General features: G+C 47.4%; 1 protein-coding gene and 1 non-coding gene across 3 annotated transcripts in view; one reads left to right on the top strand and one right to left on the bottom strand.

Moving 5' to 3' along the window:
• LOC138571570 (tetraspanin-33-like) overlaps nt 1-20,854 on the bottom strand; it is a 935,706-nt gene that overhangs the window by 232,687 nt on the left and 682,165 nt on the right. The gene's annotated exons all lie outside the window — the stretch shown is intronic.
• On the top strand, nt 20,407-20,480 carry TRNAN-GUU (transfer RNA asparagine (anticodon GUU)). Its single transcript has one exon. It is a non-coding gene; the product is annotated as a tRNA-Asn (tRNA).

Here is a 20,854-nt window from a genome sequence, read left to right as displayed (position 1 = left end):
ACTGATTTAAGAAAAAAGACACCCCTCTTCCTTAAAGAAGTCGGGGTCAGCTGGACAACAAATATTACCCAATTCATTTATAGGCTATAGCTATCCGCACACACTGGGAAGTGAGCTTTGTTCATTCCGAATTTTTACAAAATTCACCCCGTAATGTTCTACCAAATGGGGAATTAATAAAACAAACAAACAAACAAACGTTTAAATTAACATTTTTTGCTAAATAGGCTAAGGATCTGCACAGTTTTGCCCCCCCAACCACTATGAAGGAAACGTACCCTGCAATAATCCCTGCCACTAGGATTGGGCAGTTACCCTTCTCTCTCCTCCCAAACCTACCCTCCAAGTCAGGATTGGTTTAGGGGTGTGGAGCAACATATGGCAATTCCCATTTGTAATCGCCCTTTGTTCTCCTTTCAACTTTTTGGCAAAAACTAGTTATTTATTTTTATTTATTTATTTTAATTCTTATAAAGCGCCAAAATGCCCGTAGGCCTCATTATTCTGAGCCACTTGTAGTGATTGGATGTTGAGAGCTGTGGTGCCCGCTAGGAGGCTAATACAGTAATCCAATCTAGAATTAATTAGTGCGGTGGAAATAAGAGCGCAGTTCTCTTGTGATATGTATCACAAGTTCATAATTTTACTAACAACTGCCATACTAAACATATATTCTCTTTCAGCTAATCATGGGGAATTAGATAAGCCGACCACCAAATCTGTATCATGTAGCATGGCCATGTGGCACCTTTCTGTCATTTCCATAAAAATACAACAGTTATGAATATGTAAGTTATTAAGCATATCCCTAATTTCAATTTCCATCGCTCACCAACTCTCACATTTGGAACATGTTCAGATCAGCCAGAAATCTAGATTAACTGGCCCTTAGAGTTCTCAGAGTCACAAGAAGATGAATTGTATAACCCCAAAATCACCTGGAAATTAAATATAAAATGGTACATAGAATCCATCCGCCTTATAATGGCTGATAAAAAGGCCTAAATGATAATAGTCCTTTTAAATGAATTATGAATCTTCATGTGGGACAACTGGCCCTGACTCCTGCCTTCCGGCCCTTTGTTTTCACTGGCTCAGCCTGTGGCCAGAGTTTTTTTTATAAGTCTCCTTTGTGCTGGAAGCTGGATCCTTGAAGTGGGTGCCCTCATTTTCACACATATTAGTCATGCTCAAGGCAAGGGGTAACTTTTCTTGAAGCCAATGCTTTCAGAGCCAGCAAGTCTGGAGAACACTGAATTTTGAACGCTTTAGCAGGACATTTTTATTGTGGTTTGTCATTAGATGGGAGATGTGACATCCAGGCTGGAAGTGGGAGATGTCCTTGTGAAGTTTTGCCCACAGCCAGCAAATGGGTCTGCCTTGGGCTGACATTTTCCATGAAGACAAATTGGCTCTTCAAATGTCACTGGAGGTTTGTAGGTGAAACATAATATACATTGCTTTTGGTCAACCTGCACACCATGTTTTGTTTTCCTGACATTTTTCATTGAGCAGTGATATATTTTTTTCAATTTTTGACTTTATGAAACCATTTTTATTTGCACACACCTGTGCAGGCCGTTTTTGTTTTCAATATGTACAATCCCTGTTTTCCATGTGACAGGGATCTTTGATTCCTCCTTATTGGTAAATTAAAATGCTGCTTGTCTGTTGGTAAAGACAGGTAGGCCCCTTTCCACGCGGCTCTTTAATTTTACTTGAAAAACCACAATAAAAGCCATGCTGTTTTTGTTTCAGTGTTTAAAATCCTGCCATTCATGTGAAACAGACTTCTGTTCAGGGCCTTTAAATGCACCCCACAGGCAAAATACAGGCAAACCTCCTAATTTGCATATGGCTTGCACCAACAGAAGTGACGTCACACAAAAGGACATTACAAGGTGCATCATCAGTTTTTGATACTTGGAGGAACCACGGAAGTGACTTAGAATGAGTTGCCATAAGTAAGCCAAGGGGCAAATAACTTTGTTGTGCAAAATACCCAAATTAGCACTATTATTATATATGGAGCAGCTTTATAGTCATTAGGCCTTCTTTTATAATAGCATGATATAATAACATAAGCTATTAACATTGCCACACCCCCTAACTAGGCCCCCCCATCGATTTCCAATCCCACTTAAAGAGCTGGGGGGGGAGTTATATAAAAGTGCAATATGAAACCGGTTACTGTTGCTGAAATAACCCCCGTGTGAAGGATCCTCTGTGGCGCAGGTGATTTTGTTTCCGGGGTTATGTAATATTTAGTATCCCGTTGTTACGTGGTACATTTCTGATTCTGCACTTTCTTTTGGTTCGAGATACATCACATCTGAAGCAGGAACACTGGCCTAATGATTTGACATAAGGACTGGCCTAAACATCTAACAGCCATGAAAGCAGATGTCGCAGAGAACCACCAGAGCACAACCAGCCCAGCTAGCTGTGGAATGCCGCAGGCCTCGCAGAGACGGGCATGAACAGCCCTCCCTTCGAGAATGTACACAGTTCGGATGCTGCTGGCTCAAGTCCCAAGGTTGATAAGAGCCTGACTTGCAAAGACAATCTGAAGTTACGAAATGTACTTGATTAACTTTTCTTCGGCGAAATGAACTATTGTTATGAATACGTACGGCTAATGGGAGGAGATTAATATGTAGCTTTGCATTGTACATAAGTATGAGCCAGGCCTGGGAGGGGGCAGAGTCGATGCAGCCCTCCAGAGCCTGGTGTGTGTGTTAACATTACAGCACTTTTACAACCCCACTTCTGGCTTTGTGGGTTATTTGTGTCCGAGTGCCAAGTGCGTGGAATGCCTGAGACGGTGTGAGGGAGCTGGATTTGCACTAGTATCGGGGAGAGCAGGACGAACGATTGTAACATATGGTGCCGAAACCCGGGAGCTCTTCTGTTCATCAAGTGCACAGAGATAACAGCAATACAACGGGTAAGTGAAAACATTTTCGCGGACCCTGTTGCATGTTGCGGTAGTGGAATTTGGGGAATTTGGAGTCTTCAGGGACTCTAGGAATAATACAAAGATAGGGCAGAGCATTCTTAGGCACCTGTAATACAGTCAGAGCACCGGGGCGTGGAGAGTGGGTGTAGGGTCGATGCTGTAGAGGGCACAGAGTGGGAGGTCTGTCTGAAGGTTGAATAAAAAGAGGACTAAAAAGAGGAATAAAAGAGGGCAGAGCATTCTTAGGCACCTGTAATACAGTCAGAGCACCGGGGCGTGGAGAGTGGGTGTAGGGTCGATGCTGTAGAGGACACAGAGTGGGAGGTCTGTCTGAAGGTTGAGTAAAAGAGGAATAAAAGAGGAATAAAAGAGATTAAAGAATACAGATTACAGAATACAGTTTCAGTGGCAACATGGCAGATGCCGGTCCACTGACAAGGCAAGAGGCGGGTGAAGATCTGTCATATAAGTCAGGGGCAAGGGCTGTGCTGGAAAGGCTGAAGAGCATGTTGCACAATTGGGATGTGATCCCCCAGTCGGTACAAAGGAAGAAGGAGTTTGGGGCTGCCCACGAACATCAGTTACAAAGGGTGGTGAAGGGAATGGACAAGGGAGGAAGTGCTGAATCACAAGAAAAGGTACAGAGTGATCAGAGACGCTCAGATTTTGAAGTAATGCTTACACAAAAGTTCATGATCGGCACAAGATGGCAGCTGCTAGTAGAGATAAGGAGGGTGGTTGAAGGGAATGTGGAGGAAAGGTTAAGATCCGCCAAGGGGTGGGCAGACATTCTGAATGCAGCTGATGACGCATGGCTGAAAATGAAAAAAACAGTGTTAGTAAAGGAGGGGGAGGAGAGAGGACACACAGAGGGGCAGGAATGTGAGGTGCCAGCACCAGTGCCTTTGGGGGTTGGGGTGGATGACGCACAACGCTGTGGGGATGGCTCTATGTATTTCCGAGAAAGGGAAGGAAGTGGGGGAAGATACCGGAGGGAGGACATTTTGGAAGAGAGAGATGCAATCACTTATTTGGCAAACGGGGTCCTGACAAAATGGGGGAAGGCATGTCCAGACAAAGGGGCAATAAATAAACTGAATTTCAGAAGGACAGGTGACTGTGCAGTGTGCACCTTAGACAAGGAATTGAACAAGATGATAGTGAAAGGTGTAGTGTCAAGCGAATACATGCCAGAGAATGTCAAATCACAACAAGACGCTTTCAGGGCATGTCCACCAGAGAAGCACATTGACAGGCCCACATATGAAGTTGGTGGTCAGTGTCAGCGTCACTTAATAGTGTTTGGGGGGGAAAGAGCAAAGCATGGTGAAGCACAATCAGTGGTGCTGCATCTGGGAAGAAAGATGGTAACTGCATCTGAGCGAGAGTGGCCCGTGGCACCTGACAATGATCCACAGCCAGAGCTAATGGCATCCATAGAAGATAAGGAGTGTCATTTGATGGAGGGGCCACAGCTTGAAATGGTGGAGATTATCTTACAGAAGAGCAAGAAGCAGGATCAAAGGAAATGTGAGCGCCTCCTGGGTATTTGGAAAGCAGAGGATGAACTAATGATTCAGCTTCTCAATGCAGAGAAAGGGCAAGACAATGCATTTCAGTGCCCGACAGAGAGGGCCTGGGGGCCCACAGCAAAAGATGAGTGGCAGGAGCACATGGACATTTGTGTGGCTCAATGGAAGAACAAACAGAAAGAGGTGCCCAAGAAGGAGCAGTTCAAACAGATGGATGAGAAAGACACACAGTGGCAAGACTGGCTGTCATTTGTTCTCCATGGACTGCTGAGAGAGTTTTCAGAGACCAGGTATTCACCATGGAAGATGCTACTTGGGAAAAATATGACAAGCACTGACAAGTGGCTGCTGACACTGACTGCGGGTGCACCTAGGGAATGGGAGGTACTAGAGGGTTACTATCTATTGGAAAGTAAGGGAGAGTTTGACTTGGACAGTGCAAACAAACATGACAGGCACATGTATGTGGTGTTGCTGAATGTGAGAGTGACAGGGATGCTCAGAGCTAGAAAGGGCGGGACATGTAGTTATGTTTGTTTTAGATGCACTGTAGATTATGGCTGAGGTTAATAGGTGGCAGTGTTTATGCAATACAGTACAGTGAAGGGCTTTAGATGAGTAAAGACATAAATAAGCTGTCTTAGTTTGGTAATGTTTTTTGTTATTTTTCTGCTTCTTTATTGAGTAAGAATAGTTTTATTACAATGTGCTTATGTAGAAGTAGTGCAAGGGTTTTCGTTAGTGATTGATAGATAAAATAAGAAGAGATGAAAAAAAAGTGGGCACATGTTACGTGGTACATTTCTGATTCTGCACTTTCTTTTGGTTCGAGATACATCACATCTGAAGCAGGAACACTGGCCTAATGATTTGACATAAGGACTGGCCTAAACATCTAACAGCCATGAAAGCAGATGTCGCAGAGAACCACCAGAGCACAACCAGCCCAGCTAGCTGTGGAATGCCGCAGGCCTCGCAGAGACGGGCATGAACAGCCCTCCCTTCGAGAATGTACACAGTTCGGATGCTGCTGGCTCAAGTCCCAAGGTTGATAAGAGCCTGACTTGCAAAGACAATCTGAAGTTACGAAATGTACTTGATTAACTTTTCTTCGGCGAAATGAACTATTGTTATGAATACGTACGGCTAATGGGAGGAGATTAATATGTAGCTTTGCATTGTACATAAGTATGAGCCAGGCCTGGGAGGGGGCAGAGTCGATGCAGCCCTCCAGAGCCTGGTGTGTGTGTTAACATTACAGCACTTTTACAACCCCACTTCTGGCTTTGTGGGTTATTTGTGTCCGAGTGCCAAGTGCGTGGAATGCCTGAGACGGTGTGAGGGAGCTGGATTTGCACTAGTATCGGGGAGAGCAGGACGAACGATTGTAACACCCGTGCATTTGCATCTCCCCCAGTCTTCGGCTGTTTCCGTCGCTGCACGTCTAACCTGGGTAGGAATAAAGTGAAGCCTCTGCAGACCGAGCTGTGCTGAGCTGCGACCATTGGGGAGACTGGAAGGGCACGGGGTGCACAACATTACATAACACCGGCAGCCTTACTGTCATTTATCTCGCTCACAAGGCAGAGTGTGTTGGGAGTTATATATGTTGTGTCCGTGTATGCGCCCTCAATGTCACCAGTCCACAGAGTGTGGGCCTTTGCCTGAGGCAGGACCTTATGGCGCAACGGTAACGCGTCTGACTCCGAATCAGAAGGTTGCGTGTTCAAATCACGTCAAGTCTGAAAATGTCTTTATCGTAAATTGTGAGGTCGCCTTTAGCCAATACTGCACAAACATCATGCACAGACGTGTTTCTCTAGAAACTGACCCCGGTCTCTAACCATTGCTGCTTTTTTAATGTGTAAGTATCACAACCACCCACCAGCGTCCCTGCCTTCAGGCAGAAATTATTTTTTTAAAAACGAAGGCATGCAGGGGTAAAGGAGTGTTACACTCCCATGAATAGGAGAGGCATGAACAAATGAAGGAATACAAAAGGGTTCCTGTCGAGGAGGTTGATGCCCTCATATGAAAGTACTGGATGAGGGAGAGGGGTGTGGAGGTAATGGGGCAGATATGCCAAGGGCACGCTTTTTCTGTTTTTTTGCATACATGCCAACATTATCGACTCCATTTGGGAGGCAAAGTCCAATCCTGGGTTTATAATGGGGACATCCACGACTACAAGTCCTAGAATGCAAAACGAAAACCTGGAATTGACTGGTGTCTCCCAAATGCAATGGATATTGTTGTCATAAATGTGTGTATCTGGTCGAATTGCCACCATTCTGAAAGGAGTTGTTGGACAAAGAGAAGAGGACACGTGGAAACTCAGACCAGGGTTTCATCCACTGGTTTGCCCACGGGAGGAGCAGGAATGCACGTGTCTGTGTTCCTAGAAGATCCCTATGGATTCCTAAAAATCATACATATAAACAAGCTCTATATCCATGCATGCTCTGCTATCACAGTGTGACATCTGCTCAGGAAACAATTGCTCTCGCCTGTCTCTGTGGCGCAACCGTTTAGCGCGTTCGGCTGTTAACCGAAAGGTTGGTGGTTCAAGCCCACCCAGGGACGAGATCTTTTTCTACCTCTTGGAGCCTCCCTTTACCCCATTAAACAGCCACGTTGGATGCTGAGAGCAGAGAGGACCCACAAAGACGCTGGCTCCATACTCCTACACAGAGTATTTATAGCAGCGGGTGCGTCTGCACCCCAAACGGCTTTAACATCTGAAAACGGTTTGCTAATGGTGTAGGGGTGACCGGAAACATGTGGGCATGAGGGGGTGTGGCTGATATCTGTGCTCATAGACAATCACTGTGGCCTGACATGGCACCAAGATCCCGCAAATTGTGGTGGGCAGTGGGGCTCTTAGCAGCACTGTGCACTTCTCCCCTGGCACTGGGTGCAGCAGTAAAATGCACTAAAATGCACCAACGGCCGGAGAGAAGGGCCCTATGAAAAAGCCTCTGTTCCTAGTGAGGGAATAGCTATCGCTCTGACATATAGGGCACAAAAGACCCCGCCGGCCACGCAGCCTTCTCTGATCTGGAGTCAGAGGCTTGCGCCACGAGGTCCCTTCACAGACATATAGCGCAATTGCACAATTGCAGGTACTGGGGACACTGATGCGGCAGGCAACCCAAGTACACATAACATAACAAAGTAATCTGCCGCGGAAGCGAGAGCAGAGCAAAGCAGCCAGGGCGCAGCAGATGTAGGAAATACTCAAAAGCCACTGAGCCACAGATGATTCTTCACAAAGGCCATGGCGGTGGCCAGGCCCGGCTGAAGATGTGTCGGGCTCATTGTACATGATGGTTGAGGGGCCCCTCTTGCTTAGGGCAGAAAGCCATCTGAGGCTCCCGTGGGGGACATACATTATAATGGAAATGAAACAGCAGCCAATAATCATGAGATAGGGAGCTGAAACACAGAATGCATGCTGAATTGCTATGAATCCTTCTTTGTCAGTAAGTGGCTAACGTGGAGGAACCAGTGTTGAAAGGCAATGCAGTGTTAACACTTCTGTTTTTTCCAATGGAAGTGAAGGCCGGACGGGCTACAGCAAACGCAGGCTGTAAGGTGAGCGCTGCAAAGAGCACATTCTAAGCCCCAGAATGTAAGTAATATATAAAGGAATATTATAACACTGGGCATTATAACACTGCTGACTGGCAATATGGTGGCATTATGGGGGCAGCGCTGCGGCCCCCCTTTCATTTGAAAGGCCCTGACGCCATCCTTGTGTGGTTGTAAAATGCAATCCAAAATGGGTTGTTATTTCCATGGATAAACCCTAAGCAACGGGCAAACCTAGCTTCAACATTTTATTTGGGTAGGGGGGGAGGGGGGCGAGATGCCAGTTTTGAAAGTTATTTGTCAGTGTGGCCATTAAACCCATTGTGCTATAGCCCCGAAATCAGGGATGGTGTTAGGGCCTGTCAAGCTTTACCAATGAAAGGGGCTAAAGGATCAGAGGAGGGGCAGGGGGTTCAGAAACTGCCCCATGTTGTCTGGTAACACAGCAATATGCTCCTTTCTCTATTTTCACTCTGGCGCTTAAAATGTGTTCTCTGCGGTGCTCGAATTACAAATTGCGTTTCCTGCCACCCTTCCGACCGTCACTTCCTATGGGATATGGTATCACCTCATTGCCTTCTAACACTGGTTCCTCCCCTTGTGCCACTTGCTGTCAAATAAGGGTTTACAGCTCTTCAGTGGGCATTTAGTGTTTTAAATCTGTGCTGTCTGGCCATCTCGTGATAATTGGTGGCTACTAAAGGTATCTTTGTCGCCATTGTAATGCATGCACCCCGGGGGCCTTGTAATGTATGCACCCCGGGTGCCTCAGACTGTTTTTGCTCTAAGCAGGAGGCCCCTAATCATCATGTTTAAACGAGACCCCCCACTCATCTTTAGCCAGGCCTACAACCGCCCGCACTCCCGTACATTGTTGGTATAGCCTATGGCCTGGCCCCCTGAAAGAAGGGGCTGAGGTTGCCAGGGCTTAACATGGCGGAGGGGCCAATCCCGCCCCCACCCTGCTTCCTTCTACTTAGGAGAAGAAGCAGGGGTCACTGGTGTGGTGACCCAGGAAGAACGATAAATGGAAGCTAAAAAGGGCTTGTGGACCCAAGGGTAAGAATCCCCTTCCCTGGGTAGTCTCCTGACTGGAGGGTGAAGGTATCTTCGCACCCCCAACAGGTGACAACAGAGGCCCCTGTGGGGCCCCTATATAAGAATGCACAGGGGGATCAGTCTATTTCTCCACTTTGCCGCCTGCTGTAAGTGGAACTTTGTCCCACCCAGCACCCCCTACCCTGATTTCTATTTCAGGTTTTCTAATGTGTTTCGCAGGTGGTTACTCAAGCGGTCGAGCAGTGCCAAAACTAACTTGACCAGGAGTCAATAGGCCCCGGTTAGCCTAACATGGCGGGGGAGGCAAAGTCGGATAAAGAGGTGCACCCCCTGCTGGTCATCAGCTTCCAGCCTTGGCTGGTGGAAAGAAAAGCCCTTGGCGCTCCCCACAGCCCGACATCGGCGGCTGTCACTGTGATTCGCCCTGATCGAGAGGCTCAGAGAGCTACAGAGTAATTGTGGGACATGTTGGAGGAGGTGGGGGCTGAACAGTACCCGACTGCCTATGTTAAATCGCCCTCACATTTCAATTCTTTAGGAAAACATGTGTTTGTTCCACAGGTGCAACGCCAGTGGACTGAATGAACTCCAGTCCGTTCACGATGCGAGGAAAGGAGTGGCCTGCAGCACAACAGTTACCTTGTAAAGCAATGTCTATAAAGTACCAACAGTCTGTTCACCAGTCACCGCTCCGCTCCCCCTAATGCCCGAAGAAGTCCTTCAGCCCACTGTCCTGCCCCCAATTAAAGAGGAAGTCAGGTGGCAGAGCTGACAAATCAGTATGGGACATTTCTCAGTGGTACACCTCTCCCGTTCGGGATCTCAATGAGGGGGCCCAATGGGAAAGGCGCCCCACTGCCAGGACAATGCCCCAAGGAGCTCTGGGCAGCAGAGGGGCTCTACAGTTACTCTGTATCAATGGAGCCTTACAATGTGAGCCATCAGGAACTGATGGGAGGGAGGGGGGACTATTAGAAGGGACCTCGGTCCCTTTAGAAATGGGAACGGGAGGGAGTGATCAGAACTGAGAAGGGTGCATAATGTTGCATGCTTTATGAAATAATGACTATGGCTTTATAACCCAAGGGCGGGTTTGTTAGGCTAACATTAATCTGCACAATGGTATTGTCACTTTGCATGCAGGATGGGGGGAATAAACCTAAAACAATGTTTTATTGCTCAACATATTTCGATGACAATGTAGATAGAGTATAGTTAGTTTACTATGAAATGCTAGTTTATTATGTAATGGTGTTGGCTTCCAAGGCATTGCTATACATAAAGTATTATTTAAGCACATGAAATGCAAAGAAAAACCTTAATAAATATCTATATCAACTAAACCTGCGAAGTTGTGCTAAGTTGCTTAAATTGTCCACATCCCGGTTTCACTATTTAACCAAAGTGTGTGATCCTGGCCAAATAATGTAATCAAACTGGGCCTCATTACGAGTATGCCAGTCCGGATACAATGGTACTGGTAAGCTTACCAGTTTCGTTGTATCTGGACCCGCAAACTCTGAGTTGTGCTCGTGGGCTGCCTTTCATTCCGCCAGGTTGGACCTGGCGGAATGAAAGGCACCCACGAGCACAGCATTTCGGATACACAGGCAACGTTGATAATGGTGCCTGTGCATCCAAAAATCCACATTCCCATTGAGCCCTATGGGGCTCAAATAATGGGCAAATACCAGGTCTGGCAAGGCCGTAATGATCCGGTAATTGCCCATTTCTTGCCGCCGGAAAAAATGCAACTCCCTTTCGAAGCAGTCCCTTTCGGTTCCTTCAGGCTGAAAAGCTTTGCTGAAGGAACCGAAAGGGACTGCTTCACAAATTAGGATCAGGGATTTATCCCCACAAACAGAAGGCCACATAAAGATACGTATGCCAGAAATGGCCCATTGAAAATTATTTTGCCTGTAAATTCGCTATTCCTTAACAAGAATTACCAACCATTATCTCGTCGGGAAACCTGTTTGATGTCCCATTGGTCTCATGAGATAATTATAAACAATAGTTGCTAAAGACATTGGATCTAACTTCAGGCCTTGACAACCACCAGGGGTCGAAACACGTGTCGGCTGTTGCTTCTTTTGGAAAATAAACATCTCACATGATTTGGACATGTACTACATTTGTTTGAAACAATTTTTGCATTGAAAGGACTGACCTCGAGCGCAAGACACTCCCCCGAAGCTTAATTCTCAATCTAAGATATGCCAAGGGCACGCTTTTTCTGTTTGTTTGCATACATGCCAACATTATCCACTCCATTTGGGAGACAAACTCCAGTCCTGGGTTTATAATGGGGGACACCCGAGACTACAAGTCCCAGAATGCAAAATGAAAACATGGAATTGACTGGTGTCTCCCAAATGCAATGGATATTGTTGTCATAAATGTGTGTATCTGGTCGAATTGCCACCATTCTGAAAGGAGTTGTTGGACAAAGAGAAGAGGACACGTGGAAACTCAGACCAGGGTTTCATCGACTGGTTTGCACTCGGGAGGAGCAGGAACGCACGTGTCTGTATTCCTAGAGGATCCCCATGTATTCCTAAAAATCATACATATAGAAAAGCTCTATATCCATGCGTCTTCTGCTACTACAGCGTGACATCTGCTCATGAAACAGTTTCTCTCAGACGTCTCGATGGTGCAATCCCTTAGCGCGTTCGGCTGTTAACCTCTTAACCTAAAGGTTGGTGGTTCAAGCCCACCCAGGGACGAGATCTTTTTCTACCTCTTGGAGCCTCCCTTTACCCCATTAAACAGCCACGTCGGATGCTGAGAGCAGAGAGGACCCACAAAGACGCTGGCTCCATACTCCTACACAGAGTATTTATAGCAGCGGGTGCGTCTGCACTCCAAACGGCTTTAACATCTGAAAACGGTTTGCTAATGGTGTAGGGGTGACCGGAAACATGTGGGCATGAGGGTGTGCGGCTGATATCTGTGCTCATAGACAATCAATGTGGCCTGACATGGCACCAATATCAAGCAACATGTGGTGGGCAGTGGGGCTCTTAGCAGCACTGTGCACTTCTCCCCTGGCACTGGGTGCAGCAGTACTGCCCTAAAATGCACCAACGGCCGTAGAGAAGGGCCCTATGAAAAAGCCTCTGTTCCTAGTGAGGGAATAGCTATGGCTCTGACATATAGGGCACATATGACCCCGCCGGCCACGCAGCCTTCTCTGATCTGGAGTCAGAGGCTTGCGCCACAAGGTCCCTTCACAGACATAGCGCAATTGCACAATTGCAGGTACTGGGGACACTGATGCGGCAGGCAACCCAAGTACACATAACATAACAAAGTATTCTGCAGCGGAAGCGAGAGCAGAGCAAAGCAGCCAGGGCGCAGCAGATGTAGGAAATACTCAAAAGCCACTGAGCCACAGATGATTCTTCACATAGGCCATGGCGGTGGCCAGGCCCGGCTGAAGATGTGTCAGGCCCATTGTACATGATGGTTGGGGGACCCTCTTGCTTAGGGCAGAAAGCCATCTGATGCTCCCGTGGTGGGGCATCAGGCCCGGCCTTAGGAGGGGGCGAGCCGGGCGACCGCCCGTGGTGCCACGCCCCACGGGGCACTTTTAGCCCCCGCGCCAGGTCGGGGGACTCTTTCAAGGGTTCCCCCGAGCTAGCGTGGTGGGAGAAGGCACGCTGTTGCTGTTGGATGCGCCCGCGCTCTTGATATCAAAAGGCGCCATTAGCCCACCAACCGCGCTAGCTCGGGGGAGTCTTTCAAGGGCTGAGCTGGCGTGTTGGGAGAAGGCGTGGCAGGCGCTCATTGTTGTTGAATGCGCCTGTGGCAGCGGACCGCATTTAACAACAATAGGGTGCTAATGCACCCATTCATATCATTACCTCCTCGCTGAAGCTGAAGCGAGGAGGTAAAAAAAAGAAGTGGCACATCCTGGCCCGCCCCCTGTTGACCAGGGGCACACTGGGGAAGGGGGGGCGCCAATTCCACAAAGGGTGCTGCTGCCCCAAAGGCCAGCCCTGGGGGGCATACGTTATAATGGAGATAGAGAAACGGTAAACAGCAGCCAATAATCACGAGATAGGGAGCTGAAACACAGAATGCATGCTGAATAGCTATGAATCCTTGTTTTTCAGTAAGTGGCTAATGTGGAGGACCTAGTGTTGAAAGGCAACGCAGTGTTAACACTTCTGTTTTCTCCAATGTAACTGAAGGCCGGAAGGGCTACAGCAAACGCGGGCTGTAAGGCGAGCGCTGCAAAGAGCACACTCTAAGCACCAGAATTTAAGTAATATATAAAGGAATATATTGCTGCATTATAAGATTGCTGGCTGGCAATATGGGGGCAGTTGCTGGGGCCCCCAAGGTTCTAGCCCTGTTTCATTTGAAAGCCCAGACGCCGTCCTTGTGTGGTTGTAAAAATGCAATCTAAAATGGGTTGCTTTTCCCATGGATAAACCCTAGAAAAAGGCAGAGCCAGCTTCAACATTTTCTTTTTGGGTGGGGGCAAGATGCCAGTTTTGAAAGCTAGTTGTCAGTGTGGCCATTCAACCCATTGTGCTGTAGCCCCAAAATCAGGGAGGTGTCAGTGCCTTTCAACCTTTTCAAATGAAAGGGCCCCAATGTTGAGGGGGCGAGGGGTAGGGGGAGCAGAAACTGCCCCATGTTGTCTTGTAACACAGCAATATGCTCCTTTCTCTATTTTCATTCTGGGGCTTAAAATGTGTGTTCTGCAGCACTCGAATTACAAGCTGTGTTTCCAGCTGCAGTTCTGGCTGTCACTTCCTACGAGATATACATAACTGTTATCACCTCGTTCCTCCCCATCAGCCACTTGCTGTCAAATAAGGGTTTACAGCTATTCAGTGGGCATTTAGTGTTTTAAATCTGTGCTGTCTGGCCATCTCCTTGCCTATCACTTCATTTCAAAAACCCAGGACATCCTATCCACCCTCTCCACACACACTCCTCCTCTTCCCTCTCCATCTGCGCTTGCTGACCCTCCTTTAGCCACCCCCCCCACCATACTTCTCGTCCTTTCCTCTTTTCACCCCTGACGAGGTTGCTAGACAAGTCCGATCTATGAAAGCCTCTTCAAAACAGGGTCATCCCTGTTCCTCTAAAACCATCAAAGACCACATTGACACCCTCGCTCCGGCCCTTGCTGATTTTTGTAACCACTCCTTTGCCTCTGGATCCTTCCCCTACCCTCTGAAGCACTCCTTTGTGCATCCTCTTCTCAAGAAACCCACAGCTGATCCTTCTTGTCCAGCTAACTATCACCCAATTTCAATTACTCCCTTTCTTGGCAAACCCCTGGAAAAGTTGGCCATCTCTCAGCTTAAACTTCATTCCAATTCTGTTGGCTGTCTCCATGACCACCAGTCTGGCTTCAGAGCTGCCAGAACCACGGAACCTGCTCTCCTAAACATTTGTGAAGTTCTGCTCACCAACTTTGACTCTAACATTCCCTCTGGCCTTATCCTCCTCAATCTCTATTCTGCCTTCGACACGGTCAACCATACCATCCTGCTCAACCGTCTCCGTGAAAACTTGGGTATCACTGATCAGGCTCTGGCCTGGCTGACCTCTTTCCTCTCAGATCGACCCTCCCAGGTCCAACTTGGGTCCTTCCTTTCATCTATCTTCCTCTCTACCTGTGGTGTTCCCCAGGGGTCTAACCTCTCGTCCTAGCTTTTCAACCAATACCTGGCAACTCTCGCCCACTGCATTGCCATTTTCTGCTCAAATTTCCAGTGCTACGCTGACGGCACTCAACTCATTTTGAGGCTGCCCTCTGCCACCTCCTCTCCCTCTCTCATCTCTGATTGCCTAACTGCCATTCAAGATTGATGTGCCGCCAATGATCTTTGTCTGAATGCCAGCAAGACGGAGATCCTCCTCATCGGCACACCTTCACCATCCTTTCCCCTCACTCTCTGGCCGGCCTCCCTTGGCACTCCTCCTACCCCCACCTGCGAGGCTAAGAACCTCGGGGTCATCTATGACTCCACCCTTTCCTTCTCCGCCCACATCTCTGAGGTCTCTAAAAAGTCAAATTTCAGACTGCACCTATTCAGAGGTACTCTGCCTTTCCTCTCCTTCCCTCAGAAGCTTATGGTATCTCAAGCTCTGGTTCTCTCTAGCTTGGTCTATTGTAACAGCCTATTTCTAAATCTACCTGCCTCTACTCTGCGCCCTCTGCAACTAATCCAGAACAGGACTGCGAGACTTGTCCTTGGACTCAAGCCCTGGGATCGTATCTCTCCAGCTCTGAAATCTCTTCACTGGCTCCCAGTGGATGCAAGGATTATATTCAAAACCCTCTGCATTGTCCACAAGGCTTTCTGGGGCCTTGGTCCAAAATACCTTCAGCTATCCCTCCGCAAATACCTCCCCTCTCGAGCTCTTCGCTCCTCTACCTCCAACTTACTCAGGGTCAGTCGTTTTTCTAAGAAACGAGCTGGGGGTAGATCTCGGTCTTTGGCTGGGGCCTGCCTCTGGAACAGCCTCCCTGTCACTCTAAAACTCGAGGAGAACTATCTCCGGATCCGGAAGCTCCTAAAGACCGTCCTCTTTTCTTCTGCCTTCGCTCCCCCTCTCCCCTGCTGATCTGTCCTCTCTTGGCACCGTGCACCTGGCCACCCTTTGTCTTTTGGGCCCAGGTACCTGCTCATCCTGTCACCCTCCCGCACTGCCTCCCGGCCACCCCTTGCACTGGGGTCTGTATCTGTACCCATACAGCCCCCCCTTTTTCTTCCTGCACTTATCGGACCTACCCTGTCTGCTACCTAAAACCTAGCACTTGCAAATTGCTGGCTGCATTACCACTGTTTGTTGTCTTTATTATTTATTTATTGTTATTTATCTGTTTCTCCTCTGCTTCGCACTTTCCACCTCTCCCCCCCTTCCATGCACTTTTCCCCTCCCCCCACTCCTAAGCACTTGCGTGATCTCAATGTCACTGGGCCTAGTAAGATCGCTGTTTTGTTCTCCCCTGTTCCCCTCCCTTGCCTTGTCGAGCTCTGAAACACTTGTGTACGAGCGCAATAGAAATAAAATATCAATCAATCTTGTGATAATTGGTGGCTATTAAACATATCTTTGTCACCATTGTAATGTATGCACCCCATGGGTGCCTCAGACTGTTTTTGCTCTAAGCAGGAGGTCCCTAACCACTATGGTCCTCCCTGCTTCTGTGCCTTTCCCCCGTTCTCCCCTGGCAAGGTTTCCAGACAAGTCTGATCTATGAATGTCTTGTCAAAACAGGTTCACCCCAGCTCCTCCAAAACCATCAAGGACCACATTGACTCCCTGGCTCCTGCCCTGATCGACTTCTGCAACCATTCCTTCACCACTGGAGTCTTCCCGTCCCCCCTTGTGCACTCCCTTGTGCACCATCCTCTTAAGAAAGCCTCTACTGACCCGTCTTGCCTGGCCAACTATCGCTCAATCTCCATACTCCTTTCCTTGGCAAACTCCTAGAAAAGCTGGCCATCTCCCAGCTTAATATTCACACTGAATCTGTTGGTTGCCTCCGTGACCATCGGCCTGGCTTCAGAGCTGCCAGAAGCATGGAAACTGCTCTCCTGAACATCCGTGAAGACCTGCTCTCCAACCTTGACTCCAACACCCCCTGTGTTTTCATCTTGCTTGATCTCTCTTCTGCCTTTGATATGGTCAACCATGCCATCCTGCGCAATCGACTCCGTGATAACCTGGGGATCACTGGTCAGGCCCTGACATGGCTGACTTCTTTCCTCTCTGATCGACGTTCCCCGGTTCAACTTGGGTCCTTCCTCTCCTCTATCTCTATCTCTACCTAGGGTGTTCCCCAGGGGTCTAACCTCTCTCCCTGGCTGTTCAACCAATACCTGGCACATCTTGCCAACTGCATTGCCATGCTCTATCCCAACTTCCAGTGCTATGCGGATGACACTCAACTCATTTTCAGCCACCTCTTCTCCCTCACTCATCTCTGACTGTCTGTCCGCCATCCAGGAGTGGCGTGCTGCCAATGATCTCTGTCTTAATGCCAGTAAGACTGAGACTCTCCTCATCAGCACACCCACTCCCTCATTTCCTGTCACTTTCTGGACGACCTCTCTGGGCCCTCTTCCTGCTCCCACCTGTGAGGCTAAAAACCTCAGGATCATCACCGACTCCACACTCTCCTTCTCTCCTCACATCTCTGACATCTCTAAGAAGTCACACTACCAGCTGCACCTCCTTAGAGCTATTCTTCCTTTCCTCTCCTTCCCCGATAAGATCACTGTCTCCAGAGGTCTGGTCCTCTCTAGGCTGGACTATTGCAACAACCTCTTTCTAAATCTGCCTGCAATAATCCATGCCACTAGGATTGGGCAGTTACCCTTCTCTCTCCTCCCAAACCTACCCTCCAAGTCAGGATTGGTTTAGGTTGTGGAGCAACATATGGCAATTCCCATTTGTAATCGCCCTTTGTTCTCCTTTCACCTTTTTGGCAAAAACTAGTTATGTATCACAACTTCATAATTTTCCTAGCAACTGCCATACTAAACATATATTCTGTTTCAGCTAATCATGGGGAATTAGATAAGCGGCCACCAAATCCGTATCATGTAGCATGGCCATGTGGCACCTTTCTGTCATTTCCATAAAAATACAACAGTTATGAATTTGTAAGTTATTAAGCATATCCCTAATTTCAATTTCCACCAATCACCAACTCTGACATTTGGAACATGTTCATATCAGCCAGAAACCTAATTTAACTGGCCCTTACAGTTCTCAGAGTCACAAGGAGATGAATTGTATATCCCCAAAATCGTCTGTAAATTACATAAGTTTCCATAGATGAAATCCATCCGCCTTATAATGGCTGATAAAAAGGCCTACATGATAATAGTCCTTTTAATGAATTATGAATCTTCATGTGGGACAAATGGCCCTGACGCCTGCCTTCCGGCCCTTTGTTTTCACTGGCTCGGCCTGTGGCCAGAGTTTTTTTTTATCAGTCTCCTTTGTGCTGGAAGCTGGCTCCTTGAAGTCGGTGCCCCCATTTTTACACATATTAGTCATGCTCAAGCCAGGGGTTAACTTTTCTTGAAGTTAATGCTTTCAGAGCCAGCAAGTCTGGAGAACACTAAATTTCGAAGCCTTAAGCAGGACATGTTTATTGTGGTTTGTCATTAGATGAGACATGTGACATCCAGGCTGGAAGTGGGAGATGTCCTTTTGAAGTTTTGCCTACAGCCAGCAAATGTGTCTGCCTTGGGCTGACAATTTCCATGAAGACAAATTGGCTCTTCAAATGTCACTGGAGGTTTGTAGGTGAAACATAATATACATTGCTTTTGGTCAACCCGCACACATGTTTTGTTTTCCTGACATTTTTCGTTGAGCAGTGATATATTTTTTAAAATTTTTGACTTTATGAAACCATTTTTATTTGCACACACCTGTGCAGGCCGTTTTTGTTGTCAATGTGTACAAATCCTGTTTTCCATGTGACAGGGATCTTTGATTCTTCCTTCATTTGTAAATTAAAATGCTGCTTGTCTGTTGGTAATGACGGGTAGGCCCCTTTCCACGTGGCTCTTTAATTTGACTTGAAAAACCACAACAAAGGCCATGCCGTTTTTGTTTCAGTGTTTAAAATCCTGCCATTCATGTGAAACAGACTTCTGTTCAGGGCCTTTAAATGCACCCCACAGGCAAACCTCCTAATTTGCATATGGCTTGCTCCAACAGAAGTGATGTCACACAAAAGGACATTACAAGGAGCATCATCAGTTTTTGATACTTGGAGGAACCACGGAAGTGAGTAGAATGAGTTGCCATAAGTAAGCCAAGGGGCAAATAACTTTGTTGTGCAAAATACCCAAATTAGCACTATTATTATATATGGAGCACCTTTATAGATATTAGGCCTTGTTTTATAATAGCATGATATAATAACATAAGCTATTAACATTGCCACACACCCTAACTAGGGCCCCCGCTCGATTTCCAATCCCACTTAAAGCACTGGGTGGGAGTTATATAAAAGTGCAATATGAAATGGGTTACTGTTGCCGAGATAACCCCCATGTGAAAGATCCTCTGTGGCACAGGTGCTTTTGTGTATTTTCCGGGGTTATGTAATATTTAGTATCCCGTGCATTTGCATCTCCCACAGTCTTCGGCTGTTTCCGTCGTTGCAGGTCTAACCTGGGTAGGAAAAAAGTGAAGCCTCTGCAGACCGAGCTGTGATGAGCTGCGACCATTGAGGAGACTGGAAGGGCACGGGGTACACAATATTACATAACACTGGCGGCCTGACTGTCATTTATCTCGCTCACAATGCAGTCTGTTGGGCGTTATATATGTTGTGTCCGTGTATGCGCCCTCAATGTCACCAGTGCACATAGTGTGGCCCTTTCCTGAGGCGTGACCTCATGGCGCAACGGTAGCGCGTCAGACTCCAGATCAGAAGGTTGCGTGTTCAAATCACGTCGGGGTCAATTGTGCCTTGTTTTTTGTATCGCAATATGAAAATGTCTTTATCGTAAATTGTGAGGTCGTTTTTAGCCAATAGTGCACAAAAATCATGCACAGACGTGTTCCTCTAGAAACTGACCCCGGTCTCTAAGCATTGCTGTTTTTTTATTGTGCACTTAGCCGGTAAGTATCACAGCCCCCCCCACCAGAGTCCCTGCCTTCAGGGAGCAATTATAAAAAAAACGAAGGCATGCAAGGGTAAAGGAGTGTTACACTCCCATGAATAGGAGAGGCATGAACAAATGAAGGAATAGAAAAAGGTTCATGTCGAGGAGGTTGATGCCCTCATATGAAAGTACTGGACGAAGGAGAGGGGTTTGGAGGTAATGGGACAGATATGCCAAGGCCAAGCTTTTTCTGTTTGTTTGCATACATGCCAACATTATCCACTCCATTTGGGAGACAAAGTCCAGTCCTGGGTTTATAATGGGGACATGCGAGACTACAAGTCCCAGAATGCAAAATGAAAACATGGAATTGACTGGTGTCTCTCAAATGCAATGGATGTTGTTGTTGTGTATCTGGTCGAATTGCCACCATTCGGAAAGGATTTGTTGGACAAAGAGAAGAGGACACGTGGAAACTCAGACCAGGGTTTCATGGACTGGTTTGCACACAGGAGGAGCAGGAACGCACGTGTCTGTGCTCCTAGAGGATCCCTATGGATTCCTAAAAATCATACATATAAACAAGCTCTATATCCATGCGTGCTCTGCTATTACAGCTTGATATCTACTCATGGAACAATTGCTCTCGCCCGTCTCTGTGGCGCAATCGGTGAGCGCATTCGGCTGTTAACCGAAAGGTTGGTGGTTTAAGCCCACCCAGGGACGTGCTCTTTTTCTACCTCTTGGAGCCCCCCTTTATCCCATTAACCAGCCACGTCGGATGCTGGCTCCATACTGATACACAGAGTATTTATAGCAGCGGGTGCGTCTGCACCCCAAACGGCATTAACATCTGAACACGGTTTGCTTTCAGAGTCTGTTTCTATCCCTGGGGGAACCCAGACGTGGACTCCAGACTCACTGTGCTCAGAGAGGCACAGCTCCACTGCACTGATGAGGCCCAAAAAGTCTGAAACACGTGTATGGGGTTGCTGTAGGTACTCTAGTTCAGAACAGAATAGCCATAGCATTTCGGTGCTGGACTACCCATGTGGGCGGGACAAAGACTAATATGCAAATGGTGATTTCCCATCTGTAAA

This window comes from Ambystoma mexicanum, chromosome 1p (genome assembly GCF_040938575.1).
Source record: "Ambystoma mexicanum isolate Mex_15411 chromosome 1p, UKY_AmexF1_1, whole genome shotgun sequence".
NCBI lineage: Eukaryota > Metazoa > Chordata > Amphibia > Caudata > Ambystomatidae > Ambystoma > Ambystoma mexicanum.
The sequence above is the reverse complement of the archived record's forward strand: the minus strand, read 5'-3'. Positions and strand labels throughout refer to the sequence as shown.